This window comes from Heptranchias perlo, chromosome 4, assembly GCF_035084215.1.
Source record: "Heptranchias perlo isolate sHepPer1 chromosome 4, sHepPer1.hap1, whole genome shotgun sequence".
Taxonomy (NCBI): Eukaryota; Metazoa; Chordata; class Chondrichthyes; order Hexanchiformes; family Hexanchidae; genus Heptranchias; species Heptranchias perlo.
Genome location: NC_090328.1, coordinates 111,250,878 through 111,270,296, shown reverse-complemented (window position 1 = coordinate 111,270,296; position 19,419 = coordinate 111,250,878). Strand labels below are relative to the sequence as shown.

Below are 19,419 nucleotides of genomic sequence, written 5' to 3'. Positions count from 1 at the left end.
CTGGCGCTTGTGTGCTGCTTGTCTTGTTCTGCCCGTCTCTGGAAGGAAAGCAGCTTCCGGCGAAACCAACGAACCCTACATGAGAGAACCGGTCAGCCAGACCTGCAAGGGCAAAGGATTGTTCAACAGCTCGGGGGGCAACAGTTCAACAAGGCGAGGGGGCAAAAGAGAAGGTCAGCAGCTCTAGAAGCAGGCCGACACACAAGAAGAAACCAGAGCAATAGCCCCAGCGACCATCAGACACCTCACGGCAACAAGGGCCTTATGAAACAACCAACCGAATATTACCACCAACCAACTGGTTAATATTGGGCCACCGCAACCAAAGAAAACCAACTCGGGAGAAAACCGAAGATCCACAAAGTTTCCACTCTACGATCTATTCCTGACTTACCTCTGGGTGAATTACTGTCAAGGATTCGTTTGGTGAGCATTATCTCTGGTCCTTTAGAGTCCAACTTAGCTAGTATAGTGGGATTGGGAGGGGTGAGGTATCTTTCTACTGTAATTTCCCTCGTGTGTACTGAAGTGTTCTCCATTTTAATAGAGTGTTAAGATTGTTGTGTTGTATTTTCTCTCTTGAATAAAGATCGAAGTTTCTTGCACCAAAACCGGTTGTCTGCTGCACTTTGTCACAACCCCCAAATAAGTCCAAGGTCCAGAACCCAGGGAGTGGGAGTGATTCGAACTGCTCAGAAGTCAGAGGTGAAGCTGACACGCACAACCACCCCCGAAAGTAACAACAGCCTTGAAGCAATGTATTCATTTGTTGCCTGGTATGGAATCAAGCTGTACAAAGCATGAACAATCAGGTGCAATCCCTGGTCTATGCCAAGTTAACTTATCTCAGTTGTGGAAGGGAGTGTAGCTTGCTCCCTATACCTTTTAATCGTGCACAACACAAAAGGCAGCTTCCATAAGCAGACATGTGTCTCCTATGAACCAAACCTTGACTTTGTATTAAATGGGTTGTACTGTAATTTGCCCTTTTACCACAAGGTAATGGGGCAGAAATTACTTGCAAAATAACAGAGAGCTCATCAGTGCTCTTCATTGTTAGTGGCGAAATGGAGGAGCAGTGAAACGTGGAAATCTGGAACCTGCTCCTAATGGTTCGTTGGCGATATCACAGCTTCAAAATAAAGGTATAGCGCATGCTGCAATCAGAGAACTCACTGAAAAACTGCAAACTTGATTAGCTGCCCAGCTGGAAAGTAACCAATTACACCACAAAACAGGTACGTTTAAAAATACAGGTCTAAACTAAGTTTTAACAGTGCAGTAAGTGTTAATTTTTAGTTTTTTGGCAATTAACATTTAAAAACGTGCCGACTCATTACTCCTATTTTAATCGTTTTTGGTCATGAGAAATTTTTTTTTTGAAAATTACAGAATGAAATTTATTTTTTTTTTACTTTTCTCTTATTTAATTTAATTATTGCTTACCCTTTTTTTTGCTGTCCAAAACTGTTTTTACATTGATTTTAATGTTGTACCTTTCACTTCCTAGTTTAATGTTCCAAGCCGGCAGAGGCAGTGAACGCAGCTTATCAAAAATGCTGTGATCTGATTGGTCGAGAGAAGAGCTCGATCCTTGCTCTTCTCCCAGGGTTCTAGCTTCATTTGAACTGAAGCTGGGCTCTTCTCCACTTCCCTATTAGAGGAAGTGGCCGATGAATAGACCGCAGTGGGTTAGTATAAATCCATGGAGCGGCGAGCAGTGTAGGTTCGAGATATTTCTGCCCCAATATTGGATTTTTTTTTTATTCGTTCATGGGGCATGGGCATCACTGGCGAGGCCAGCATTTATTGCCCATCCCTAATTGCCCTTGAGAAGGTGGTGGTGAGCAGCTTTCTTGAACCGCTGCAGTCCGTGTGGTGACGGTTCTCCCACAGTGCTGTTAGGAAGGGAGTTCCAGGATTTTGACCCAGTGACAATGAAGGAACGGCGATATATTTCCAAGTTGGGATGGTGTGTGACTTGGAGGGGAACGTGCAGGTGGTATTGTTTCCATGTGCCTGCTGCCCTTGTCCTTCTAGGTGGTAGAGGTCGCAGGTTTGGGAGGTGCTGTCAAAGAAGCCTTGGCGAGTTGCATGAGTGCATCCTGTGGATGATACACACTGCAGCCACAGTGCGCCGGTGGTGAAGGGAGTGAATGTTTCAGGTGTGGATGGGGTGCCAATCAAGTGGGCTGCTTTGTCCTGGATGGTGTCGAGCTTCTTGAGTGTTGTTGGAGCTGCACTCATCCAGGCAAGTGGAGAGTATTCCATCACACTCCTGACCTGTGCCTTGTAGATGGTGGAAAGGCTTTGGGGAGTCAGGAGGTGAGTCACTTGCCGCAGAATACCCAGCCTCTGACCTGCTCTCGTAGCCACAGTGTTTATGTGGCTGGTCCAGTTAAGTTTCTGGTCAATGGTGACCCCCAGGATGTTGATGGTGGGGATTCAGCGATGGTAATGCCATTGAATGTCAAGGGGAGGCGGTTAGATTCTCTCTTGTTGGAGATGGGGATCATTGCCTGGCACTTGTCTGGCACGAACGTTACTTGCCACTTATCAGCCCAAGCCTGGATGTTGTCCAGGTCTTGCTGCATGCGGGCATGGACTGCTTCATTATCTGAGGGGTTGCGAACCGAACTGAACACTGTGTAATCATCAGCGAACATCACCATTTCTGACCTTATGATGGAGGGAAGGATATAGTCAGAATTTCCCACTGCATGCTCCCAATCTCACTGACACATGGAAAAACACCACACTGCTGGGCCATCAGGCTAAATCCTATGAAATATTTATAACGGGACTTTCAAAAAGGCATTTAATAAAGTACCACATAATAGATTTGTTAGCACTTGTTAAGGCCTCAGCTTCAGCCCTTTAGGCCCCCACCTCATTGAATTTCAAGCTCGACACGATGCTGAGCTCTTCTTCCGTTGCCTTCACCTTCGCGCCCGCTTCTTTGGCCAGGAGTCTTCCCCCTGCACAGCGGACCCTTTCTCCCATTTCAGAATTCTCGTTACACCTGGACCCCTCCCTCTGACCTCTTACCCTCTCAATCTTTTCATTGCGAACTGCCTGCGTGACATCGGTCGTCTCAATTTCCCTGCTCCCCTCACTCACTCTAACCTATCTCCCTCTGAACTTGCAACACTGTTCTCTCAGATCCAACCCCGATATGGTCATTAAACCTCCTGACAAGGTGGTACTGCTGTTGTGTGGCGAACTGACCTCTACCATGCAGAGGCTGAACGGCAACTCTCCGACACCTCCTCCTACCTCCACCTGGACCACTGCCGAACATCAAGATTTGGTTCCCAGACAGTCACTGAGGTCATCTCCTCTGGAGCTCTTCCCTCTACGGCCTCCAACCTCAGTCCCCCAACTCCTCACAGTCCGCTTCTACCTCCCTCCCAAGATCCTCAAACAGACTGCCCCGGGAGACACATCGTTTCAGCCTGTTCTTGCCCCACGGAACTTATTTCCTCCTATCTCAACTCTTTTTTTCTCCCGTTGTTCAGTCTCTTCCGACCTACGTCCGCGACTCTTCTAACGCCCTCCACCACTTCAACAGTTTCCAGTTTCCCGGCCCTAACCATCTCCTTTTCACCACGGACGTCCAGTCCCTCTACACCTCCATCCCCCACTCGGACAGCCTGCGGGCCCTCCGCTTCTTCCTTCAACAGAGGCCCAACCAGTCCCCATCCACTATCACCACCCTTCTTCTCCTGGCTGAACTTGTTCTTATATTGAACAACTTCTTTGACTCCACTCACTTCCTCCAAATAAAAGGTGCCGCTATGGGAATCTGTATGGTTTAAATTCTTTTTTCTTTTTTTAAAAAAATTGGACTGCAGCTCCTGGTTATGGTTCTGCTGCTGCCATCTACAGCTCCTCTGGACTGATCTTGTTTCTTAACTTGTCCCATTACCACCCTCCTTGCCTTGCACCATCATCCCTTTTGTCATTTAATCACTCTTGCCCTCTACCCTATCAGAGACCTTCCCTTTTGTTTTTTCCTCTGCTCCCCTTTCCCTGGCTCTGTACTTGCTTAAAAACTGTTGTTAACTCTAACATCTTCCAGTCCTAACAAAACGTTAACACTATTTCTTTCTCCACATATGTTGCCTCGCTTGCTGAGCTTCTCCAGCATTTTCTGTTTTTATTTTAAAAAACACTGGTTAGGCCACAGCTGGAGTACTGTGCCCAATTCTGGGCATTTAGGAAGGAATTGAGGGCCTTAGAGAGTGCAGAAAAGATTTACTAGAATGGTTCCAGGGATGAGGGACTTCAGTTACATGAGAAGCTGAGGTTGTTCTCCTTACAGCAGAGAAGGTTAAGGGGAGATTTGATAGAAGTGTTCAAAATTATGAAGGGTTTAGATAAAGTAAATAAAAGAAAAAACGTTTCCATTGGCGGAAGGGTCGAGTACCAGAGGACACAGATTTAAAGGTGATTGGTTCTTTTGCCAAACATAACATGAGGAAAAAAAATTTTACGCAGCGAGTAGTTATGATCTGGAATGTGCTTCCTGAAAGGGTGTTGGAAGCAGATTCAATCGTGGCTTTCAAAAAGGAATTGCAGAAATACTTGAAGGGAAAAAATTTGCAGGGCTACAGGGAAAGAGCGGGGGACGGATTGCTCTTACAAAGTCAAAAGCAAAATACTGCGGATATTGGAAATCTGAAATAAAAACAGAAAATGCTCAGCAAGCAAGGCAGCATCTGTTGTGAAAGAAACAGGAGTTAACGTTTCAGGTCGAAGACCTTTCGTCAGAATTGGAAGATGTTGAAGAGTTAAAGTTTTTAAGCAACTACAGAGTCAGGGAAAGGGGAGGAGAGAACAAAAGAGAAGGTCTGTGATAGGGTACAGGGCAAGAGTGATTAAATGACGAGAGGCGACGGTACAAGGCATGGAGGGTGGTAATGGGACAAGTTAAGAAACAAAAAAGATAGGTCTAGAGGAGTTGTAAATGGCAACAGAAGAACCATAACCAGCAGCCGCAGTCCAATAATTTTTTTTAAAATTATTTTAAAATATTGTGACCAGTGGTTATGGTTTGAAGTTATTGAAATCAGTGTTGAGTCCGGAAGGTTGTAAAGTGCCTAAACGAAAGATGAGGTGCTGTTCCTCGAGCTTATGTTGAGCTTCATTGGAACAGTGTAAGAGGCCGAGGACAGAGATGTCAGAGTGGGAGTGGGATGGGGAATTAAAACCGCAAGCAACCGCAGGTCAGGGTCACACTTGCAGACAGAGTGGAGGTATTCAGCAAAGTGATCACCCAATCTGCGTTTGGTCTGCGTAAGGGTGGCAACTGAGGAGGTGTTGCGTTTCCTGAGCTCACACGGGAAGATGCCGTGGGGAGGAGGATGGGTGTTGGGGGTGATGGAAGAGTGGGCAAGCGTGTCGCGGAGGGAGCGGTACCTTTGGAGCACTGAAAGGGGAGGGGGGATGTGTTTGGTGGTAGGATCGCACGGGAGGTGGTGGTAATGGCGGAGGATGATATGTTGAATGTGGAAGCTGCCCTAATTCCCATGAGGGGGAAAAGGTGGGGCAACCAAAGCAAGAGCTCCCTGGATGATGAAACAGATAGAGTAAGATGAAGCAGAAAAAGGGGATGTATGACAGATGTCAGGTGGATAATACAAGTGAGAACCAGGCTGAATACAGAAAGCTCAGAGGGGAAGTGAAAAATAAGAGGGGCAAAGAGAGAGTAGGAGAATAGACTGGTAATTAAAAAAAACTTCTATAGGCATATAAAAATAGTAAAGGGGTAGTAAGAGGAGGGGTGGGGACGATTAGGGACCAAAAAGGAGACCTACTCATGGAGGCAGAGAGCATGGCTGAGGTACTAAATGAGTACTTTGCATCTGTATTTACCAAGGAAGAAGATGCTGCCAAAGCCACAGTAAGGAGGTAGTGGAGATACTGGGTGGGCTAAAAATTGATAAAGAGGCACTAGAAAGTCTGGCTGTACTCAAAGTGGATAAGTCACCAGGTCAAGATGGGATGTATCCTAGTTCGCTGAGGAAAGTAAGGGTGGCAACTGAGGAGGTACTGGCCATAACCTTCCAATCATCCTTAGATATGGGAGTGTTGCCAGAGAACTGGAGAATTGCAAACATTACATCTTTGTTCAAAAAAGGGTGTAAGGATAAACCCAGGAACTACAGGCCAGTCAGTTTAACCTTGGTGGTGGGGAAACAATAATCCGGGACAAAATTAACAATTGCTTGGACAAGTATGGATTGATTAAGGAAAGCCAGCATGGATTTGTTAAAGGCAAATCGTGTTTAACTAACTTGATTGAGTTTTTTGATGCGGTAACAGACGGTTGATGAGGGCAATGCGGTTGATGTGATGTACATGGACTTCCAAAAGGAGTTTGATAAAGTGCCACATAATAGGCTTGTCAGCAAAGTGAAAGCCCATGGAATAAAAGAGGCATTGGCAGCATGGATATGAAATTGGCTAAGTGACAAGAAACAGAGGGTAGTGGTGAACGGTTGTTTTTTCGACTGGAGGAATTATACAGTCGTGTTCCTCAGGGGTTAGTACTAGGACATTGCTTTTCTTGATATATATTAATGACTTGGACTAGGGTGTATAGGGCACAATTTCTGAAATTGCAGATGACAAAACTTAGAAGTGTCGTGAACAGTGAGGAGGATAGTGATAGACTTCAAGAGGACAGGCTGGTGGAATGGGCGGACACATGGCAGATGAAATTTAACACAGAAGTGTGAAGTGATACATTTTGGTAGGAAGAACAAGGAGAGGCAATATAAACTAAAGGGTACATTTCTAAAGCGGGTGCAGGAACAGAGAGACCTGGGGGTATTTGTGCACAGGTCGTTGAAGGTGGCAGGGCAGGTTTAGAAAGTGGTTAAGAAAGCATACGGGATCCTGGGCTTTATAAACAGAGGCATAAAGTACAAAAGCAAGGAGATTATGATGAATCACTGGTTCGGTCACAACTGGAGTATTGTGTCCAATTCTGGACACCGCATTTTAGGAAGGATGTGAAGGCCATAGAGAGGGTGTAGAAAAGATTTACTGGAATGGTTCCAGGGATGAAGGACTTAAGTTACGTGGGTAGACTAGAGAAGCTGGGGTTGTTCTCCTTACTGCAGAGCAGCAGGCGCATGGGAACAACACCACCTGCACATTCCCCTCCAAGTCACACACCATCCCGACTTGGAAATATATCGCCGTTCCTTCATTGTCACTGGGTCAGAATCCTGGAACTCCCTTCCTAACAGCACTGTGGGAGAACCGTCACCACACGGACTGCAGCGGTTCAAGAAGGCGGCTCACCACCACCTTCTCGAGGGCAATTAGGGATGGGCAATAAATGCCGGACTTGCCAGCGACACCCACATCCCGTGAATGAATTAAAAAAAGGTTGAGAGGAGATTTGATAGAGGTGTTCAAAATCATGAGGGGTCTAGACTGAGTAGATAGGGAGAAACTGTTCCCATTGGCGGAAGGGTCGAGAACCAGGGGACACAAATTTAAGGTGATTGGCAAAAGGCGATATGAGGACAAACCTTTTTTTAATGCAGTGAATGGTTATGAACTAGAATTCACTGCTTGAAAGGGTGGTGGAGGCAGATTCAATTGTGACATTCAAAGGGGAATTGGATAAGTACTTGAAGGAAAAAAAATTTGCAGGACTGCGCGAGGGAGTGGGACTAGCTGGATTGCTCTTGCATATAGCCGGCATGAACTCGACAGGCCGAATGGCCTCGTCCTGTGCTGTAACCGTTCTATGATTCTATGGTGGGGTGGAAGGTCAGGACAAGGGGGACCCTATCATGGTTCTGGGAGGGAGGGGAAGGGGTGAGGGCAGAGGTGCGGGAAATAGGATGGACACGGTCGAGGGCCCTTTCAACTACAGTGGAAGGGAATCCTCGGTTGAGGAAAAAGGAAGATATATCGGAAGCACTGATGTGGAAGGTGGCATCGTCAGAACAGATGCAACGGAAACTGAGAAAGTGGGAGAAGGGAATAGAGTCCTTACAGGAAGCAGGGTGGGAGGAAGTGTAATCAAGGTAGCTATGAGTGTCCGTGGGCTTATAACAGATATTCAAAAGCAAAATACTGCAGATGCTGGAAATCTGAAATAAAAATAGAAAATGCTGGAAAAGCTCAGCAAGTGAGGCAGCACGTGTGGAGAAAGAAACAGAGTTAACGTTTCAGGTCAAAGATCTTGCATCAGAACAAGATTTTAAAGAGTGAAAATTTTTAAACAAGTACAAAGCCAGGGAAGGTGTGGGGGGGGGGGGGTCGGAGGAATGAACAAAAGGGAATGTCTGTGATAGGGTAGGCGGCAAGAGTGATTAAATGACAAAAAGGGATAACAGACATTACAATCGATATTGGTTGACAGCCTATCCCCAGAAATAGAGATAGAAAAGTCGAGGAAGGGAAGGGAAGAGTTTGAGATGGACCATGTGAACGCGATGGAAGGGTGGAAATTGGAAGCAAAGTTGATTAAATTAATTTTGATGTTTGATGAAATTGCTCTTACAAAGAGTTGGCATGGGCTTGATGGGCTGAATGGCCTCTTTCTATGCTGTAACCATTTTATGATTCTATGATTCTAAGCTGGGGTTGTTCTCTTAACCTTCTCTGCTCTAAAGGAGATGATTTGATAGAGGTGTTCAAAATCATGAACTGTTTTGATCGAGTAAATAAGGAAAAACTATTTCCAGTGGCAGAGGGGTCAGTAACCAGAGGACATAGATTTAAGGTCATTAGAAAAAGAACCAGAGGAAAGACTTTTCTTTTTAAAAACGCATCGAGTTTTTTAAAAAATTCGTTCATGGGATGTGGGCGTCGCTGGCGAGGCCGGCATTTATTGCCCATCCCTAATTGCCCTTGAGAAGGTGGTGGTGAGCCGCCTTCTTGAACTGCTGCAGTACGTGTGGTGAAGGTTCTCCCACAGTGCTGTTGGGAAAGGAGTTCCAGGATTTTGACCCAGCGACGATGAAGGAACGGCGATATATTTCCAAGTCGGGATGGTGTGTGGCTTGTAGGGGAATGTGCAGGTGGTGTTGTTCCCATGTGCCTGCTGCCCTTGTCCTTGTCCTTCTAGGTGGTAGAGGTCACGGGTTTGGAAGGTGCTGTCGAAGAAGCCTTGGCGAGTTGCATGAGTGCATCCTGTGGATGGTACACACTGCAGCCACAGTGCACCGGTGATGAAGGGAGTGAATGTTTAGGGTGGTGGATGGGGTGCCAATCAAGCGGGCTGCTTTGTCCTGGATGGTGTCGAGCTTCCTGAGTGTTATTGGAGCTGCACTCATCCAGGCAAATGGAGAGTATTCCATCACACTCCTGACTTGTGCCTTGTAGATAGTGGAAAGGCTTTGGGGAGTCAGGAAGGGAGTCACTCGCCGCAGAATACCCAGCCTCTGACTGCTCTTGTAGCCACAGTATTTATGTGGCTGGTCCAGTTAAGTTTCTGGTCAATGGTGACCCCCAGGATGTTGATGGTGGGGGATTTGGCGATGGTAATGCCGTTGACTGTCAAGGGGAGGTGGTTAGACTCTCTCTTGTTGGAGATGCTCATTACCTAGCACTTGTCTGGTGCAAATGTTACTTGCCACATATCAGCCTAAGCCTGGATGTTGTCCAGGTCTTGCTGCATGCGGGCTCGGACTACTTCATTATTTGAGGGGTTGCGAATGGAACTGAACACTGTGCAATCATCAGCGAACATCCCCATTTCTGACCTTATGATGGAGGGAAGGTCATTGATGAAGCATGATGAGTTATGATGATCTGGAATGCACTGCCTGAAAGGGTGGTGGAAAAAGATTCAATAGTAACATTCAAAAGGGAACTGGATAAATACTTGAAGGGAAAAAATTTACAGGGCTATGGGGAAAGAGCAGGAAAGTGGAACTATTGGATAGCTCTTTCTAAGAGCTGCCACAGGCATGATGGGCCGAATGGCCTCCTTCAATAACGTACCATACTGATGGTATGAACTGTCAATACATTAACAACTTTCACTGATACATTAAACTATTTGCAAAACAATAGAAGTTCCCAAGTCTTATTAGTTCTCTTCACTGAGATCAAGGCCATAGAAGCTTCTCCAGTAGTCTTAAAAAGATTGGTACTAATCGCAATATCCATAATAAAGCCACCTTCAATAAGGGTTCTGCCTTTGCTTCAAGCAACGCAACGCAAGCAACAACGCAAATCCAGCAATTTCATGACCACATGCTCACGGCGAGGTGGTAATTTTTTTTTTTAAGTTTTGGCAAGGCTAATGGAGGAATTGCGCAAATCGTAGTGAATCGGAACTCATGGCGTATCTCCTCTTCGCCACAAATTGCTGAATTTTTAACGCAGGCGCCGTGAACTCAGCATTATTTTTCCAGCAATTTCGCCATACAATGCTGACACTGACAGCAGCCCTAACTGTGGCTAAGGCACTGCAACCAAAAGGGGTGGTACTACTGCGCTGGCACTACTGATAGCCACTCCAAGGAGGTGAAGATTTCTGTGCCATACAGCTTTTTTTTTTGATATGAACAGGCTAAGCACTCAGTCGATCCATATAGGCCTGTGGTGCAGTTTGCACATAGTGAGTATAGATCTTACTCAGACATTGATAGACAAAAATATTGGGAAAAAAATCAAATGTAGCAACTTTTAAACCACAGTTGTTTTTGAGTTGCTGCTGGCTCCGTGGACTCTACCCCACAACGTAAACAGGATGGATACCACAGCAGTAAGATCCCCTGCAAACTGCAGAATTACTTTATTTGAAGTGGTTCTGTATAACATAAACTGGTCATTAAATTTTTACTGGGTTGTATCCATGACCTCAAGGTATCTTGGAAACAAAATTGTGGCGATATTGTGAGTGCAATTATTTTTGGAGAGATTTATGGAGTTCCATGCTGTATAAAATCTAGAAAAACTAAGCGGATCTAAATATTTAAAGCCACCTTCACACCAATTTCCCACAAGGAACTAGGTGTCTCTTTCCTTAGGCACTGCCCAGACATGTAAAAATGTTCATAATTCACAGCTCCAGGTTTTATTTTCATCATTTGGTACAAACTGTGGGCTGCAGCGTGAACCTGGTGCTCACAATTAGGGAAAAAAAGCTGTCCCTCTCTTTCAACACATGCATACTGCAGTTGCCAATATACAAAAGGTTATCCCAGGGGCACTCTTCCCAGGATGCTTGAAAAAGCCAGCTACATATGCATATCCTCGACTTAGGAAAAAAAGAGCACAGATGCAGCAAACTATAGTATGAACACAATGCAAAAGAGTGGATTTTATACATCGAGATACAAAGAAAAGTAACTGAGATAGATAATGTTTTCTGCACTTTGCCTTTGGTTCACAGCTAACCAATTTGATATGCATGGAAGCCATGTAATCCTGTACCCATCACATTCTGTACATTCTTAATCCAATTACTGACAATAGGATTAGACTCTCACAAAGTGCCACAAAAACTGCCTTAACTTCATTAAACTCAAAGAATGCGGTAACAACATTGCTCACATTTTCCATTCATAGTATACGTACAGCGTCATCAGTCAATGTGATGGCAGTATTGTACCAAATACAAATCTGATCAAAGCAATATTTTCCTCTTTGAGCCTCACAAGAACCAAATACATTTTCAGCTTTAGTATGTAGATCGCAACAAAATTCTCAAACACTAAATCCCTTAATTCTCCTTTGAAACATTCATAATTCTTCATTCCCAAAGCTCAACATAATCCTTGAAGGGACATTAATCAACCCAGGCAGAAGAACAAACCTGCATTGTAAAAGGTTTCAATTGTAACAACCTTCTCTCCTTTATTTAAAATTCACAAATCATACTTCAACAAAAACAACCAGCACATATAACAGACACAAAGCACATCTACAAATCAAATCCAATTATCAATTACATGTAAACTAGAAGAAAATACCAAAAGACAAGAATTATTTTGCTTCATTTATTTATGCATTACAGAATAAGGAATAAAAGAAAGATGACATTATTTTTGTAAAATATGCAAATAAGTCAGGTTCAGTTTCACAAGTCCCAGTCCAACATCTGACCACTTTCCCTAATTCATCTACAACCATCTGGAAAATTTGAGTCCCTAATTTCTCCATCTTCCACTAAAAGTCATCATGACTATCCAAAGACAGTACTTCACATGTCCATAGGCGTTGTAAACAAAAAGCATCAATACCAGAAATACAACACAGTTTGGTACCAACTGGCCAATTATCTGCATGGTTTTACCTCGAAAACTTACCTTTACCGACTGCTGAGAGCTACTGGAAATAGGGTAATCAAATAAAATGTGTGTTTATGTTTCCATTAGCCAGAGAACAATGACCACCATGACATAGACTAGTGGCGTCCAATAACATTACCTTCTTCAAACAAAAACTCATGGCCTGATCTGAACCTCTGAAGCAGCTCATTTAGGAATGAACTCAAGCTATAATCCATGTATCTGGAATTCAGGCCCTGGTAACATCCCAGCTGTAGTGCTTAAGATCTCTGCTCCAGAACTAGCAGCAACCCTAGCCTGTTCCAGTGCAGCTACAACACTGGCATCTATCTACCTGACAATGTGGATAATGACCCAAGTATGTCCTGTCCATAGAAAGCAGGACAAATCCAACCCAACTTATTACTGCCCCATCAGCCTACTCCCATTCATCAACAAAGTGATGAATGGAGTCGTCAACAGTGCTATCAAACAGCACTTACTCACAAATAACCTGCTCACGGATTCTCAGTTTGGGTTCTGCCAGGACCACTGGGTTCCAGACCTCCTTACAGCCTTGGTCCAATTATGGACACAAGAGCTGAATTTCATTGGTGAGGTGAGAGTGGCTGCCGGTGACAGCATTCAACAGGTTGCGGCACCAAGAAGCTCTAGCAAAACTGAAGTCAATGAGGATTGAAACAAAACTCTGCAGTGGCCGGAGTTATACCTGGCAAAAAAGAAAGATGGTGGTGCATGCTGGAGGACAATCATCTCAGCCGCAGGACATCGCTGCCGAAGTTCCCCAGGCAGTATCCTAGGCCCAACTATCGACAGCTGCTTCAACAATGACCTTCTTTCCATCATAAAGGTCAGAAGTAGGGCTGTTCACTGATGATTGCACACTGTTCAGCTCAGTTCGCAATGTCTCAGATAATGTCTGCATGCAGCAAGACCTAAACAACATTCAGGCTTGGGCTGATAACTGCAAATAATATTCACGCCACACAAATGCCAGGCAATGACCATCTCCAACAAGAGAACTTGTGTACAAGATAACTTTTTTTGAACAGTGTGTTTCCAGCATGGAGGAAAAAAGTAGTGCTGGATCTAGTTCTAGGGCATGAAGTGGGGCAAGTGGAGCACGTTTCAGTGGGGAACAGTGATAATATCATTAGGTTTAGAATACTTATGGAAAAGGACAACGAGCAATCAAATGTTAAAATACTTAACTGGAGGAAGGCTAATTTCAGTGAGTTAAAAAGGATCTTGATCTTGGAATCAAAAATTGGTAGGCAAAACAGTAATTGAACAATGGGAGGCTTTCAAGGAGATGATTCTGGTACAGAGTGGACACATTCCAATGAGGGGGAAAGGAAGGACATTCAAAGCTACAGCCGCCTGGATGACTAAAAATAGAGATTAAAATGAAACAGAAAAAGGAGGCTTATGATGAATGTACGGTCTGTAATATAGTAGGGAACCCAGGCTGAATACAAAAAGTACAGTGGAGATCTAAAAAAGGAAATAAGAGGCAAACAGAGAGTATGAGAATAGATTAGCGGCCAACATAAAAGGGAACCCAAAAGTCTTTATAAACATATAAATAGTAAAAGGGCAGTCAAATGAAGGGTGGGACCGATTAGGGACAAAAGAAATCTTCTTGTGGAGGCAGAGGGCATGGCTGAGGTACTGAATGAAGACTTCGCATCGGACTTCATTAGAGAAGAGGATGCTGCCATTATAGCAATAAAAGGAGGTAGTAGCGATGTTGGATAGGATCAAAATTGAGCAGAAGAGGTACTTAAAAGATTGGCAATACTCAGTCGATAAATCAACCCGGTCCAGATGGGACTCATCCTAAGTTACTGAGGGAAGTAAGGGTGGAAATTGCATAGGCTCTGGCCACAATCTTCTAATCCTCCTTAGATACGGGGATGGTGCCAGAGGACTGGAGGATTGCAAATTACACCCCTGTTCAAAAAAGGAGAGTGATCAACCCAGCAATTACAGGCCTGTCAGCCTAAAGTCGGTGGTGGGGAAACTTTTACAGACCAAATTCCGGGACAAAATTAACAGCACTTGGAAAAATATGGGCTAATAAATGAAAGTCAGCACGGATGTTAAAGGAAAATCGTGTTTGACTTACTTGATTGAGTTTTTTGATGAGGATAGTGCAGTTGATGTTGCGTTTATGGATTTTCAAAAGGCATTTGATAAAGTACCACATAATAATCTTGTCAGCAAAATAAAGCACATGGGATTAAAGGGACAGTGGCAGCATGGATACAAAATTGACTAAGGACAGTAAGCAGAGAGAACTGATGAACAGTTGCTTTTCAGACTGGAGGGAAGTATACAGCGGTGTTCCCCAGGGATCAGTATTAGGATCACTGCTCTTTTTGATATATATTAATGACTTGAATTTGGGTTTAATTTCAAAGTTCGCAGATGACACGAACCTCAAATGTAGTAAACAATGTGGAGGACAGAAACAGGCTTCAGGATGATATAGGTAGACTGTTAAAATGGGCAAACACATGGCAGATGAAATTTAAACGCAGAGAAGTGTGAAGTGATACATTTCAGTAGGAAAAATGAGGAGAGGCAATATAAACTCAATGGTACAATTCTAAAGGGAGTGCAGGAAGAGAGAGACCCAGGGGTGTATGTACACAAATCTTTGAGAAGGCTTAATAAAACCCAGGGTCCCATATGCTTTTTTAACAGAGGCTTAGAGTACAAAAGCAAGGAAGTTATGCTAAACCTTTATAAAACACTGGTTAGGCCACAGCTAAAGTATTGTGTTCAATTCTGGGCACCAAACTTTAGGAAGGATGTGAAGGCCTTAGAGAGGGTACAGAAGAGATTTACTAGAATGGTACCAGGGATGAGGGACTTCAGTTATGTGGAGAGACTGGAGAAGCTGGGATTGTTCCCCTTAGAACAGAGAAGGTCAAGGGGAGATTTGATAAAACTGTTCGATTTTGAACAGCTCTAATAGAGTAAATAAGGAGAAACTGTTTCCAGTGGCAGAATGTTCGGTAACCAGAGGACACAGATTTAAGGTGACTGGCGAAAGAACCAGAGGCGACATGAGGAAACATCCTTTTACGTAGCAAGTTGTAATGATCTGGAATGCACTGCCTGAAAGGTGGTGGAAACAGATTCAATAGTAACTTTCAAAATGAATTGGATAAATACTTGGGGAAAAAATTTACTAGTCTATGGGAAAAAGTGCAGGGGAATAGGACTAATTAGATAGCTCTTTCAAAAAGCCGGCACAGGCACGATGGGCTGAATGGCCACCTCCTGTGCTGTACCTACTATGATACGAGAGAAGCTAACCACCTCCCCTTGACATTCAAAGGCATTACCATCGCCAAATCCGCCACCAACATCCTGGAGGTCACCACTGACCAGAAACTCAACTGTACCAGCCACATACATGCTGTGGTTACTAGAGGAGAAAAGAGGCTGGGTATTCAGCAGACCAGCCATGATTTCATTGAATGGTGGAACAGGCTTGAGGAGCTGAATGGCCTACTCCTCTTCCTATAAATAATTCACCTCTTGATTCCCCAAAGTATCTCCACCACCTACAAGGCACAACTGTGTTGGAATATTCTGATTGCCTAGCAGATGCAGCTGCAACAACACTCAACAGTCTCAACACCATCCAGGACAAAACAGTCCACTTGATCAGCACCTCATCCATTAGCCTAAACGTCCACCTCTTCTACCACTGACATACTGTGGCTGCAGTGTGTACTATCTATAGGATGCACACTGTAGCAACTTATCAAGATTTCTTCAGCAGCACCTCCCAAATCCACGACCTATATCACCTAGAAGGACAAAAGTAGCAGGTGCTTGGGAACACCATCACCTCCAAGTTGCCCTCAGTCACACACCACCCTGACTTGGGACATATATTGCCATTCCTTCATTGTTACTGGATCAAAATCCTGGGAACTCCCTACCTAACAGCATTGTGGGAGCACCTTCACCACACAAACTGCAGCGGTTCAAGAAGGCCCGGCACCACCACCTTCCCAGGGTAACTCAGGATTGACAATTAATACCAGTCTTGCCAGCAATGCCCACTTCCCAAGAATGAATAAAAAAATTCTCCAACTGCTATTTCTGTACAAGCTGTTTCCCAAGACAGATTTCTCAAAAGACCACAATAATTTGTGTGCATCTTACATCTTCATTCAGTCATTTCATTTAATCCAATATGGCTTCAATAACATGTGAAAACTGATCTTAATCCCAAAAAATATACATATGGTGATAAACTTCAGCAACCATTTTCCCACATTTTTCCTACTTGGACACACATTTTTACTAGCGCAAATTTCTACGGTCAGTGACTGTCAGCAGAAGTTGTCACAGCCAAACCTGTTGGTGAAATTTCCTGTGTATTTGCGACCAGAGACTTGTGTAATTGGGGTGCAAAGCAAATACCCAGCGTAAAAGAATGAGTAAACTCGGGAGCAAGTGTGTTACGCAAGTAATTAAGCTACGCCTGAATTTCCTCACTCCTTTACACCCATCTATCGATCCCTGCCACTGAATGCATCTCAGTACAATGGCTCAATCCCCAGGCTAAAGATCTTAACATGCAAATTTCCTGCAATTACACTGGTTCAAAAGAGATGTAAAATTAAGCCCAAAATTTTGGGTGCTACAAGAAACAGTCGTTTTTCCAGTGTTTTTTGCTATTTTTGAAGGATTTTTTTTTTTATTTATCCTCACTGAGACCTGCTCTGTATTTTCTGTTTCTTTAAATGCATTTTTATGGCAACAGTGTAAGTCACATTAAAAATTGAAAAGCTTCTATAATTGTATGTTCTCAAACATGCTGTGCCTAATGTGCATGAATTATAGTTAGATGGTTTGAAACATTATTTCATACCAAAAAAGGAATATAGGGTATGAGTTTGACACTTTCTTCAGATCGTTTCCGCTGATTTCTACTTGTTTCCGCCAAATTTTACATTTCAATGTATGTTAATAAGTTTGACAGGAAATTTAGGCTTAAACTGATACAGTCCTCACCAACGGGGACAGCTGCCTATATCGGGCAAATGGCCAATATATATTTGCCATTATTAAAGGCAAGAAATTACAAAGGCGCCACTTATACCATATTAAGTGTGCTGACTATTTCGGGCAGTTGAAGTAGCTGTTCACACATCGTTAACAGTGCAATTACCCGTCATTAAGGCTTTCAGGCAGCGAGTGACAAACAAATGACGAAGCCTGTTGAAATTCAAACTGCATTTACAGTACATGCTGTAGTGGTGAAACTGAACAGACCGCTGCGTACTTCAGCCCCCTTCAGCTCTCCAGCTGAATAAGACAAAACACTTCATAGCTTGTCTGTAGCCAGGAATATTTTCCATAAATATCTATAGGAGCCTAGAAATCCTCTTCAGATCACCAAGTTCCAACTGGGAGAAGGAGAGAAGCAGAGAGACTGCCTGCAAGGAGCCACTTCCTGATCGCTACTTCAGAGAATCACCTCCATGAGAAAGACAGGTTGGAGATCTGAACTCAAATGCCAGAGCTCACAGTACCTAAACAACAATAAGTTTAAATTTCTGAAGTTAAGTCAAAAGACTGCTTGAAGTTGATCTTTCCCAATACACCGGCCACCGTGGACAGAAGGTATATTGTACTCGCACGAACGCGCCCGCTATAAACGGTGGGGACTGTATCAGCAATACGGGCACGTGAATGGAAGTAATTTCGAGTGTAACTTCCCAATTACTTCCCTATAGTAATTTCAACCCCACGATCTCCACATGGGTGGTTAAATTGGATCCCTACCGAAAACGCCCGTGGGGAATCATGATATGCGGTTAATCCGCACCTGATCATTGTGCTGCAGGCAACACTTTAAATCAGTTTTGACTGATTGCTGCGTGCAGCCAGTGCTACCTGCACTGCTGATAGGCTGCACACGTCTGCAGGGAGCCCAATATCACGACTGGCTGCACCTCTAAAAGGGGTGAAAAATGGTTCAAAAAAGACTTATATTTGTATAGCATCTTTCACGACCTCAGGACGTCCCAAAGCGCTTTACAGCCAATGAATTACTTTTGAAGTGTAGTCGCTGTTGTAATGTAGGAAAAGCGGCAGCCAATTTGCACACAGCAAGGTTCCAACATGCGAGAGAGTATGCACCAAGCTTTTCTGATGCTCCACTGGAGGCCTTGGTGCAGGAGAGGAGATGGGACATCCTCTATACACAGCGGGGTAGGAGGCCTTCAAGACACTAGGAGGAGGAAGTGGGAAGAAATAACGGCAGGTCGATGCCAGGAGTATAGCTCCAAGAACATGGATGCAGTGCAGGAAATTTAATGATCTGACAAGACTTGTCAGGGAGAGTTCAGTCTTCAAATGGTGTATCTTACCAGCTGGACCACTAGCCTCTTCAACTGCTCAATTCACAACATCCACATCTCCCAACTTACCAACAATCTCTATCAATCAGTACTCAACACTTCAATTCACCTAATCCTCACACACTTAGCATTGTTGCAAGCCTCACATCCACAACTCACAGCTACTCAACCACAACAACCACATCACCCAAACATATTGCAGGAAACTCACTAACACAGTACCGCAGTTTTCAGTTCAACAATTCTGCCTTCCTAAACTCTGCCAGAAGTAACGCACTTGAAAAGCTGATGCCATATAGCAGAGCATCAAACATACGGCCCACGGGCCGCATTCAAGAATGCACGTGAATCTATCAGCCTGGGAGCACTATGCTTTTTAAATTTCCTGCTGCAGAAGCGGCTCTCCCCTCCCACTCTGACATCACCCCCTGCCGGCACAGAGAGCCGGCTTCCGCTCAGGGCTAACCGGAAATGGGACCAGCTGATTAAGGACGAAAGATAGGAGATTAGGGACCTTAAGATTGAGGGTCGGGAAATTAACATTTGGGTGGTGGGGGATCTGGAGATTGAGATTTGGGGATGGTGGAAAAAAAAGTATTTTTGATGGTGTTGGTGGAAATACTTAGTGTGCCGATGATGTCTAGAATGGGGGCAGAGTGGAGAAGGTTCCACAGTGATATAATCAGAATCATTTGTTTATTATTCGTTCATGGGATGTGGGCGTTGCTGGCGAGGCCGGCATTTATTGCCCA

General features: G+C 44.2%; 1 protein-coding gene across 1 annotated transcript in view; it reads right to left on the bottom strand.

The window, feature by feature from the left end:
- LOC137321176 (SH2 domain-containing adapter protein B-like) overlaps positions 1-19,419 on the bottom strand; it is a 258,374-nt gene that overhangs the window by 220,544 nt on the left and 18,411 nt on the right. The gene's annotated exons all lie outside the window — the stretch shown is intronic.